This window comes from Pinus tabuliformis, chromosome 2_2 (genome assembly GCF_031772625.1).
Source record: "Pinus tabuliformis cultivar Carrire ecotype Pingquan chromosome 2_2, CPIR1, whole genome shotgun sequence".
Lineage (NCBI taxonomy): Eukaryota > Viridiplantae > Streptophyta > Pinopsida > Pinales > Pinaceae > Pinus > Pinus tabuliformis.
The window spans coordinates 799,505,962-799,514,800 of NC_142300.1; the positions used below are offsets into that span (position 1 = coordinate 799,505,962).

General features: G+C 45.8%; 1 pseudogene; it reads right to left on the reverse strand.

The window, feature by feature from the left end:
* Positions 1–1,603: 1,603 nt before the first annotated feature.
* LOC149195147 (18S ribosomal RNA) lies at positions 1,604–3,403 on the reverse strand (annotated as a pseudogene).
* Between the last annotated feature and the right edge of the window lie 5,436 nt (positions 3,404–8,839).

An 8,839-nucleotide genomic window follows, 5' to 3' on the forward strand; every position in this document is an offset into this window, starting at 1 on the left:
CAAGAAGGGAAGAAAACAACAGGAAAGCAAGAGATATCAAACATGGCTACTGGCTCACAAGGGGAGGCTCAAACAGAGAACAAGCTTCCCAAACCCCGCGCCTTCGGAAAAGGGGGGAACTATAGGGGACGACGATCGAGAAGGACTAGGGTGGCCACCCTGGGAACTCGCACTACTTTTCGTCCTTCCCAAACACCAATCCACAACAATCCCACCTCTCCTCAGTAAAGCTGGGGCCGAAAGGAAGAAGGAAAGAAAACAACACCAAAGAAACAAAGATCCCAAGAAAAGAGAGAAGCTCAACAGCACGCCGAGTAGATGTCCACTAACCAAAAAGAAATCAAACAAGGCACGCAATCAAAAAGGTGTCCCACCTCTTCACACCCTCCCACATGCATTCAGCACAACACCCTTTCTAGCTTTACAACATAGCAAACAACCAAGCAAATAAATCACAACCTAAAATTGACCAATAGAAAAGACAAGGGCCACGATGAGACCAGTGTCTGGAGCACGTCACTGAGAGGCAAACAACCCCCCAACCCAACGGCACAAGGCTTCAAACGACAAATAGATTGATGCCAATAACACAAACCCACCCCACTATTGCACCCCTCCATGTACAAAACACCCAACAACCTTTCTAGTGAGAAAGTCAACGGGGGTCAAAGAATCAAACTCCAAAGAGGAGTTTTCATGAGCCAACACTCAACGCTGGAGAAAGACGTGGGCCACAAATACATCGATGGTGCAAGGCCACTAGAGAGAGGGACGTTCGCAAATCGCACACTACGAAACAAAGAAATGACACAACTCCCACAAAAAACACAAAATCCAAAGGGAGGAACAAAGACACAACCCGCTACTTCTTTTTCCCTTAGAAGGGGACTGGCTCAAGAGAGGACGAGGAATTCCCTCAACGGCAAAGGCACGAGATAAGATTGGCACCCTCATGCCCGTCGGCGGGGAAAATTGCGATCTCGATGGAGCTCATATCGAGGGATGGGTTTCTCATTACCTGGACACCCAACCCTTCTGCGACGACATGTCTAGGAATGGTCAGGAGGGACTAGGGTGGCTAGCCCAACTGGTTGAACCACTCTTCATCCATCCCATACTCACCACACCCCGACAATCTCTCCTCAGGGAAGGCTTGAGCTACCAAGCACGCACGCAACCACTCTGTTCACCCAACCACCAGCGAAAAACTCACCTAAGCAACACATCAACTGCCGCCACCTTTTCGAGAGAACCAACTATGGAAGCCCGCACCCTTGGCCCATGCCTTCCAACGAACAAAAGACTGAGCACCGCCACTATGGATGAGTCTGAATTTATCCATCATATTTATCAAGCACCTCAACTCTGCAGCAACCATGCCCGGCCGAACAGATCGTCGAAAGGGCTCCCAAGAAACAAGCTTTCGAGCCCCCTGCAGAAACATATTGGGGGGAAGAAAAACAAAGGATGGGTGGGACAAGCACAAGCATGGGTTGCAATCACACACGAAAAAACAAGCGTTACCTCGAGAAAATCAACCAACAATGTTCCTGCCAAACACCAAACCCAACCAGCTCGAAGCAAAAAAGAAAACCCTTGCTATCAATGATCTTACCGTAGTTTCACCTACGGTAACCTTGTTACGACTTCTCCTTCCTCTAAATGATAAGGTTCAATGAACTTCTCATGACGTTAATGGAGGTGAACCACCATCGTCGATGCAATCCGAACACTTCACCAGATCATTCAATCAGTAGGAGTGACGGGCGGTGTGTACAAAGGGTAGGGACATAGTCAACACGAGTTGATGGCACGCGCTTACTAGGAATTCCTCATTGAAGACCAATAATTGCAATGGTCTATCCCCATCATGATGCAATTTGAGAATATTTCTTGATCCTCTCGAACCAGGAATAAAAACGCGTTGGCTTTATCAGTGTAGCATGCGTGCGGCCGAGAACATCTAATGGCATCACAGACCTGTTATATCCTCAAACTTCCATGGCCTAAACGGCCATAGTCCCTCTAAGAAGTTGGCCGCGAAGGGGAACCTCCGCATAGCTAGTTAGTAGGTTGAGGTCTCGTTTGTTATCAGAATTAACTAGACAAATCGCTCCACCAACTAAGAACAGCCATGCACCACCACCCATAGAATCAAGAAAGAGATCTCATTTTGTCAATCCTTACTATGTCTAGACCTGGTAAGTTTCCTCGTGTTTAGTCAAATTAAGCCGCAGGCTCCACTCCTGGTGGTGCCCTTTTGTCAATTCCTTTAAGTTTCAGCCTTGTGACCATACTCCGCCCTGAACCCAAGCACTTTGATTTCTCAGAAGGTGTTGGCGGAGTCCTTAGAGCAACATCTACCGATCCCTGGCCAGCATCATTTATGGTTGAGACTAGGACGGTATCTGATCGTCTTCGAGCCCCCAACTTTTGTTCTTATTAATGAAAACATCCTTGGAAAATGCTTTCGTAGTGGTCTGTCTTTCATAAATCCAAGAATTTCACCTCTGAAAATGAAATACGAATGCCCCCGACAGTCCCTATTAATCATTACTCCGGTCCCGAAGGCCAACACAATAGGACCAGACTCCTATCACGTTATTCCATGATAATGCATTCAAAGCATAAGCTTGCTTTGAGAACTCTAATTTTTTCAAAGTAACAGCGTCGAAACTGCGACCCAGCCAATTAAGGGCAGGAGCACGCTGCCGAAAAAAGGGACGGAAGGGCAGGTGCACACTGAGTAGGCAGACCGACCTTTACGACCCAAGATCCAACTACGAGATTTTTAACTGCAACAACTTAAATATACGTTATTGGAGCTGGAATTACTGCGGCTGCTGGCACAAGAGTTTCCCTCCAATGGATCCTCGTTAAGGGATTTAGATTGTACTCATTCCAATTACTAGACTCGATGAGCCTAGTATTGTTATTTATTGTCACTACCTCCCCATGTCAGGATTGGGTAATTTGCACGCCTGCTGCCTTCCTTGGATGTGGTAGTTGTTTCTCAGGCTCCCTCTCCTAATTCTTCGTCACCCATCACCACCATGGTAGGCCTCTATCCTACCATTGAAAGTTGATAGGGCAGAAATTTGAATGAAGCATCGCCAGCACAAGGGCTGTGCGATCCGTCAAGTTATCATGATTCATCGGAGAAGCAGGCAAGCCCACGCCAGCCTTTTATCTAAAAAATGCATCCCTTCCAAAGAGTCGGGACTTGGTGCATGTATTAGCTCTAGAATTACTATGGTTATCCAAGTAGTATGGTACCATCAGAAAAACTATAATTGATTTAATGAGCCATCTGCAGTTTCACAGTCTGAATTAGTTCATACTTAGACATGCATGGCTTAATCTTTGAGACAAGCATATGACTACTGGCAGGATCAACCAGGTAGCACCCTCCCACTTCAAAGGGCATTCCAAGCACTCTCTTACCGAGAGCCAGCCTGAACACCCATCAAGCCAAAGAGATGTCAAAATATCATGTAAAATTTTTATGCCTTGCACCTCTTGCATCCCAAGAAGGAAGCACACGCAACATGCCAAGGACATGGCAAACAAATGTGCAGACCTGCCAAGCCACAAAGCACCAAGGCCACTTTGGAGTTTGCATCCAGAGCCCAACCAATAAGAAAACGAGCGATCACTCACCCACTCCCTTAGAAATGCCTCCAAAGGCCTCCACGCCCCACACCGAGGCCACCTAGGAGTCCACCCAAACAACAGCAGCAGTGGACTGCAATCATCCGATCACATGTGGTAGCCTCAATGCAAAGAAAACAAATGGAGGATGACCAACCACGTAACCTCTATATTATAAATGAGCCACAACCCTCCCCGCCCCACACCGAGGCCACCTAGGAATCCACCCAGACAGCAGCAACGATGGACCTCGATCTCTTTACCACCTACGGCAGCCTCGATGAGAAGGAAAAGGAAGGAAAATAAAAAGAGGACGGCCGAATGCACAAATCCTATCATAGAGAGGCCATACAAACCTCCCTGCACCCACACCGATGTCGCCTAGGAGTCCACCCGGACAACAGCAAAAGTGGACCTCGATCGGATGATCACCTTCAGCAGCCTCGACACAAAGGCAAGGTAAGTAAATCATACAAAACAAACCTATCCCGCAACCTCCCTTAGGAATGCCCCCCAACCCACCCCTCCCCGCACAAGGGCCACCTAGGAGTCCACTCGGACAGCAGCAACGATGGACCTCGATTGCATGATCGCATGCGGCACCGTCAATGCAGAGGAAACGGAAGGAAATAAAACAAGACCAACTGAGCCCACAACTTCTCTTAGAAATGCCCCCCGACCCTCCACGCCATGCACCAAGTCCACTTAGGAGTCCACCCGGACAGCAGCAAGGTGTACCCCGATCACTTGATCGCCTGCGGCAACCACGATGCGAAGGCAAAGGGGAAGAAAATAAATTCAAATCAAGAAGCTCACTACACAATACAAGAACACATATCCAAATAGGAGGAAGGATCAGGCAGCTCCACACCCCAAGCACCCTACGTACAGGTAACCTAGGAGATTTTCCATAGCTTTACCGACTGGACAATGAATAATTTTCCCCTACGGCCACCTCCACGCAAAGGAGGGAGGTCGAAGCATTCCACCTCGAAATCCTTCTTCCAGATAGCCCCCACCATCGATATAGCAAGCCTCCTCCCCGTTGGACCACAAGCGCATACACAATTGAAACAAGAAGTGTCCCCCAACCCTCCCCTCCCCGCAGAGAGGCTGCCTAGGAGCCCACCCGGACAACAGCAACAATGGACCTTGATTGCATGACTGCCTGTGGCAGCTGTTGAGTCTTGAAAATGTCATTCATTTCCATTACACTTTCACTATTATGTCCATTATATCACCTCCATTTTACCTCCATTTCACTACTATGTCACCACATTCATCCCACTTTCATTATCATTGGGCCACCTTTATGTTTTTCCAATCTTTATTATTTCTAAGCCTTCTAAGTGAATTTGTGGTTAAACATTAGAAAATAATGTGCATATGCTTATACCTAACAAACGGATTGATATTGTTGACATGTGTAGGTTGAAAGGAGGCTTCTAGAAGACCCTTATGTGGCACTCTAAGGCCAAATTCGAATTTGAGTGGAAAGAATCATGGGATCATGAGGATATGTGTCACATCTCCTAATTGCATTGTAACTCTAAGAAGACATGTGTCTTATCAGTTCCTATTTTGATTAGGACTCTAGAGGTAGAGGGAGAGATTCATGGATTCTCATTAATGAGATGGCTCTCATATTTTTGTATAAATAGGAGATCTCTCTCCTTCATTTGTTAGTCCTTTTTAGATTAGAGCTTAGCTTGTTAGTCTTTTAGCTTGTGAGTTCTTAGCTTGGAGTTTGTAGTTCTTCCTTGATGGCTTTTGAAAGCTTTGGAGAGCTTTGTTGTACTTTGTAATTTTGAAGAATTTGAATAAAGCTTTGATGTTCTCAACATGGAAGGAGATGTGAAGTAGATGTCATGGAGCATATTAGAATGTAAGGTAGAGTAGATTTCATTTTGTAATTTTTCTTTGATTTCATTATGTCATTTAATTGCTTTCAAGTTTGATAGATTAGATTTTTCATTCATGCAAGTGTGTTCAACTGGTTGATTGTAGGTTAGTAATGCACATAGCTTTTTAATGACTAATGACATGACGGAATCATCTTGTCCTTCTGCTGATTTTTTTTTTTTGAGTTCTAATTCCAGCATTGTTATTTCAATCAGTTTTGTTTTTCTCATTTACTTTCCTGCAATTTAGATATCGTATTACTCAACTTGTTCATGATTGCTTCCCATAAGTTAGATTGAGTTGAAGGGTAAAGGATCAGAAGAGTTGAATTAGTGTGATTAGTTTCCTTTATGCAATTTAATTTCTTGCAATTTAGATATCATATTTCTTAACTTGTTCACGATTGCTTCCCATAAGGTAGATTGAGCTGAAGGGTAAAGGATTAGAAGAGTTGAAGTAGTGTGATCAGTTTCCTTTATGCAATTTAATTTCTTGCAATTTAGATATCATATTGCTTAACTTGTTCATGATTGCTTCCCATAAGATAGATTGAGCTGAAGGGTAAAGGATCAGAAGGGTTGAAGTAGTGTGATGAATTAGTTGCTTTGCTTTCAATCTTTGAGTTGCTTTAAGTTCATTTTTTACTTTCTTTTTCATACAGCAGCAAGGATACTGGGTTTGATAGTCACTAGCTCATTGATTGGTTGTTGCATTCCATTTTGATTGAAGTAGCTGCATATTTACACTTTTCTTCAAGTACTAATTCCACCAATAACATGTTTTGAGATCTTTTGAAGTGCTAAAGTTTTGGAAGTTACCATTAGGGACTTAGGCCTTAGGCCTTCTCTTTAAATCTCTATCCATACTTGTCCTTTAAAAGTATTATTAAGACCTTAGAATAGGATTTCCATTTGCATTAGACACTTTAGGAAACCAACAAAAACAAAACCCCAAAACAAAATAAAATCTATAAAACAACGAAGTAAGAAAAAGGTTAACTAAGCACATATGGTGCACCACACTTCTTCAGTTTACGATACCCGGATTGATAATTTATGTAGAGAAATTTAAGACGTTAAATTGACTAGACAACAGCCTCAATGCAAAGGAAACAGAAGGAACAAAAAAACAATACCAACCGAGCCCACAAGATCTCTTAGAAATGTGCCCCCCGACCCTCCACGCCATGCACCAAGGCCACCTAGGAGTCCACCCAGACAGTAGCAATGGTGGACCTCGATCACTTGACCGCCTGCGACAACCACGATGTGAAGGAAAAGGAAGGAAATAAATGCAAATCAAGAGGCTCGCTACACAATACAAGAACATATCCAAACAGGAGGAGGGATCAGGCAGCTCCGCACCCCACGCACCCTATGTACAGGCAACCTAGGAGATTTCCCACAGCTTTACTGACTAGACGATGAATAATTTTCCCCTACGGCCACCTCCACGCAAAGGAGGGAGGTCGAAGCATTCCACCTCAAAATACTTCTTTCAGATAGCCCCCACCATCTATGTAGCAAGCCTCCTCCTCGTTGGACCATGAGCGCATACACAATTGAAACAAAAAGTGCCCCCCAACCCTCCCCTCCCCACATAGGGGCTACCAAGGAATCCACCCGGATAGCAACAACGATTGACCTCGATCGCATGATCTCCTACGGTAGCCTCAATGCAGAGGAAACAGAAGGAAATAAAACAAGGCCAACCAAACCCACAACCTCTCTTAGAAATGCCCCCCGACTCTCCATGCCACGCATCGAGGCCACCTAGGAGTCCACATGGACAGCAGCAACGGTGGACCTCGATCAATTGATCGCCTGCGGCAACCACGATGCAAAGGCAAAGGGGAAGGAAATAAATGCAAATCAAGAGGCTCGCTACACAATAAAAGAACGCATATCCAAACAGGAGGAGGGATCGGGCAGCTTCACATCCCACACACCGTATGTACAGGCAACCTAGGAGACTTCCCACAGCTTTACAGACTGGACGATGAATAATTTTCCCCTACAGCCACCTCCACGCAAAGGAGGGAGGTCGAAGTATTGCACCTCGAAATACTTCTTCCAGATAGCCCCCATAATCGATGTAGCAAGCCTCCTCCCTGTTGGACAATGAGCGCATACATAATTGAAACAACAAGTGCCCCCCAACCCTCCCCTCCTCGCAGAGAGGCCACCTAGGAGTCCACCCAGAAAGCAGCAACGATGGACCTCGATCACATGATCGTCTGTGACAACCTCAATGCAAAGGAAACAGAAGGAAACAAAACAACAAGACCAACCGAGCCCACAACCTCTCTTAGAAATGTGCCCCCCGACCCTCCACGCCATGCACCGAGGCCACCTAGGAGTCCACCCGGACAACAGCAACGGTGGACCTCGATCACTTGACCACCTGCGACAACCACGATGTGAAGGCAAAGGAAGGAAATAAATGCAAATAAATAGGCTCGCTACACAATACAAGAACATATCAAAACAGGAGGAGGGATCGACATCTCTGCACCCCCGCACCCTACATACAGGCAACCTAGGAGATTTCCAACAGCTTTATCGACTGGACAATGAATACTTTTCCCCTACGGCCACCTCCACGCAAAGGAGGGAGGTTGAAGCATTCCACCTCGAAATCCTTCTTCTAGATTGCCCCCACCATCGACATAGCAGGCCTCTTCCCATTGGACTAGGAGTGCATACACAATTGAAACAACAAATGCCATTAAACGTTGTGACTTAACATTTCCATCAACATGCATGCCCTTGCAAAAAGGGGGGAACTGCAGGGGATGGCAATCAAGAAGGATTAGGGTGGCCACCTTGGAAACTCGCACTTCTTTTCGTCCTTCCCGAACACCAATCCACAAGAATCTCACCTTTTCTCTGTAAAGCTAGGCGCTGAAAGGAAGAAGGGAAGAAAACAATGTGAAAGAAAGAGAAATATCAAACGTGTCTACTGGCTCACAGGGGGAGGCTCAAACAGAGAACAAGCTTCCCCACCCCCGTGCTTTCGTAAAAAGGGGGGGAACTGCAGGGGACGGTGATTGAGAAGGACTAGGGTGACCACCCTTGGAACTCGCACTGCTTTTCGTCCTTCCTGAACACCAATCCACAATAATCCCACCTTTTCTTCGTAAAGCTAAGGGGCCAAAAGTAAGAAGGGAAGAAAACAACAGGAAAGCAAGAGATATCAAACATGGCTACCGGCTCACAAGGGGAGGCTCAAACAGAGAACAAGCTTCCCAAACCCCGCGCCTTCGGAAAAGGGGGGAACTACAGGG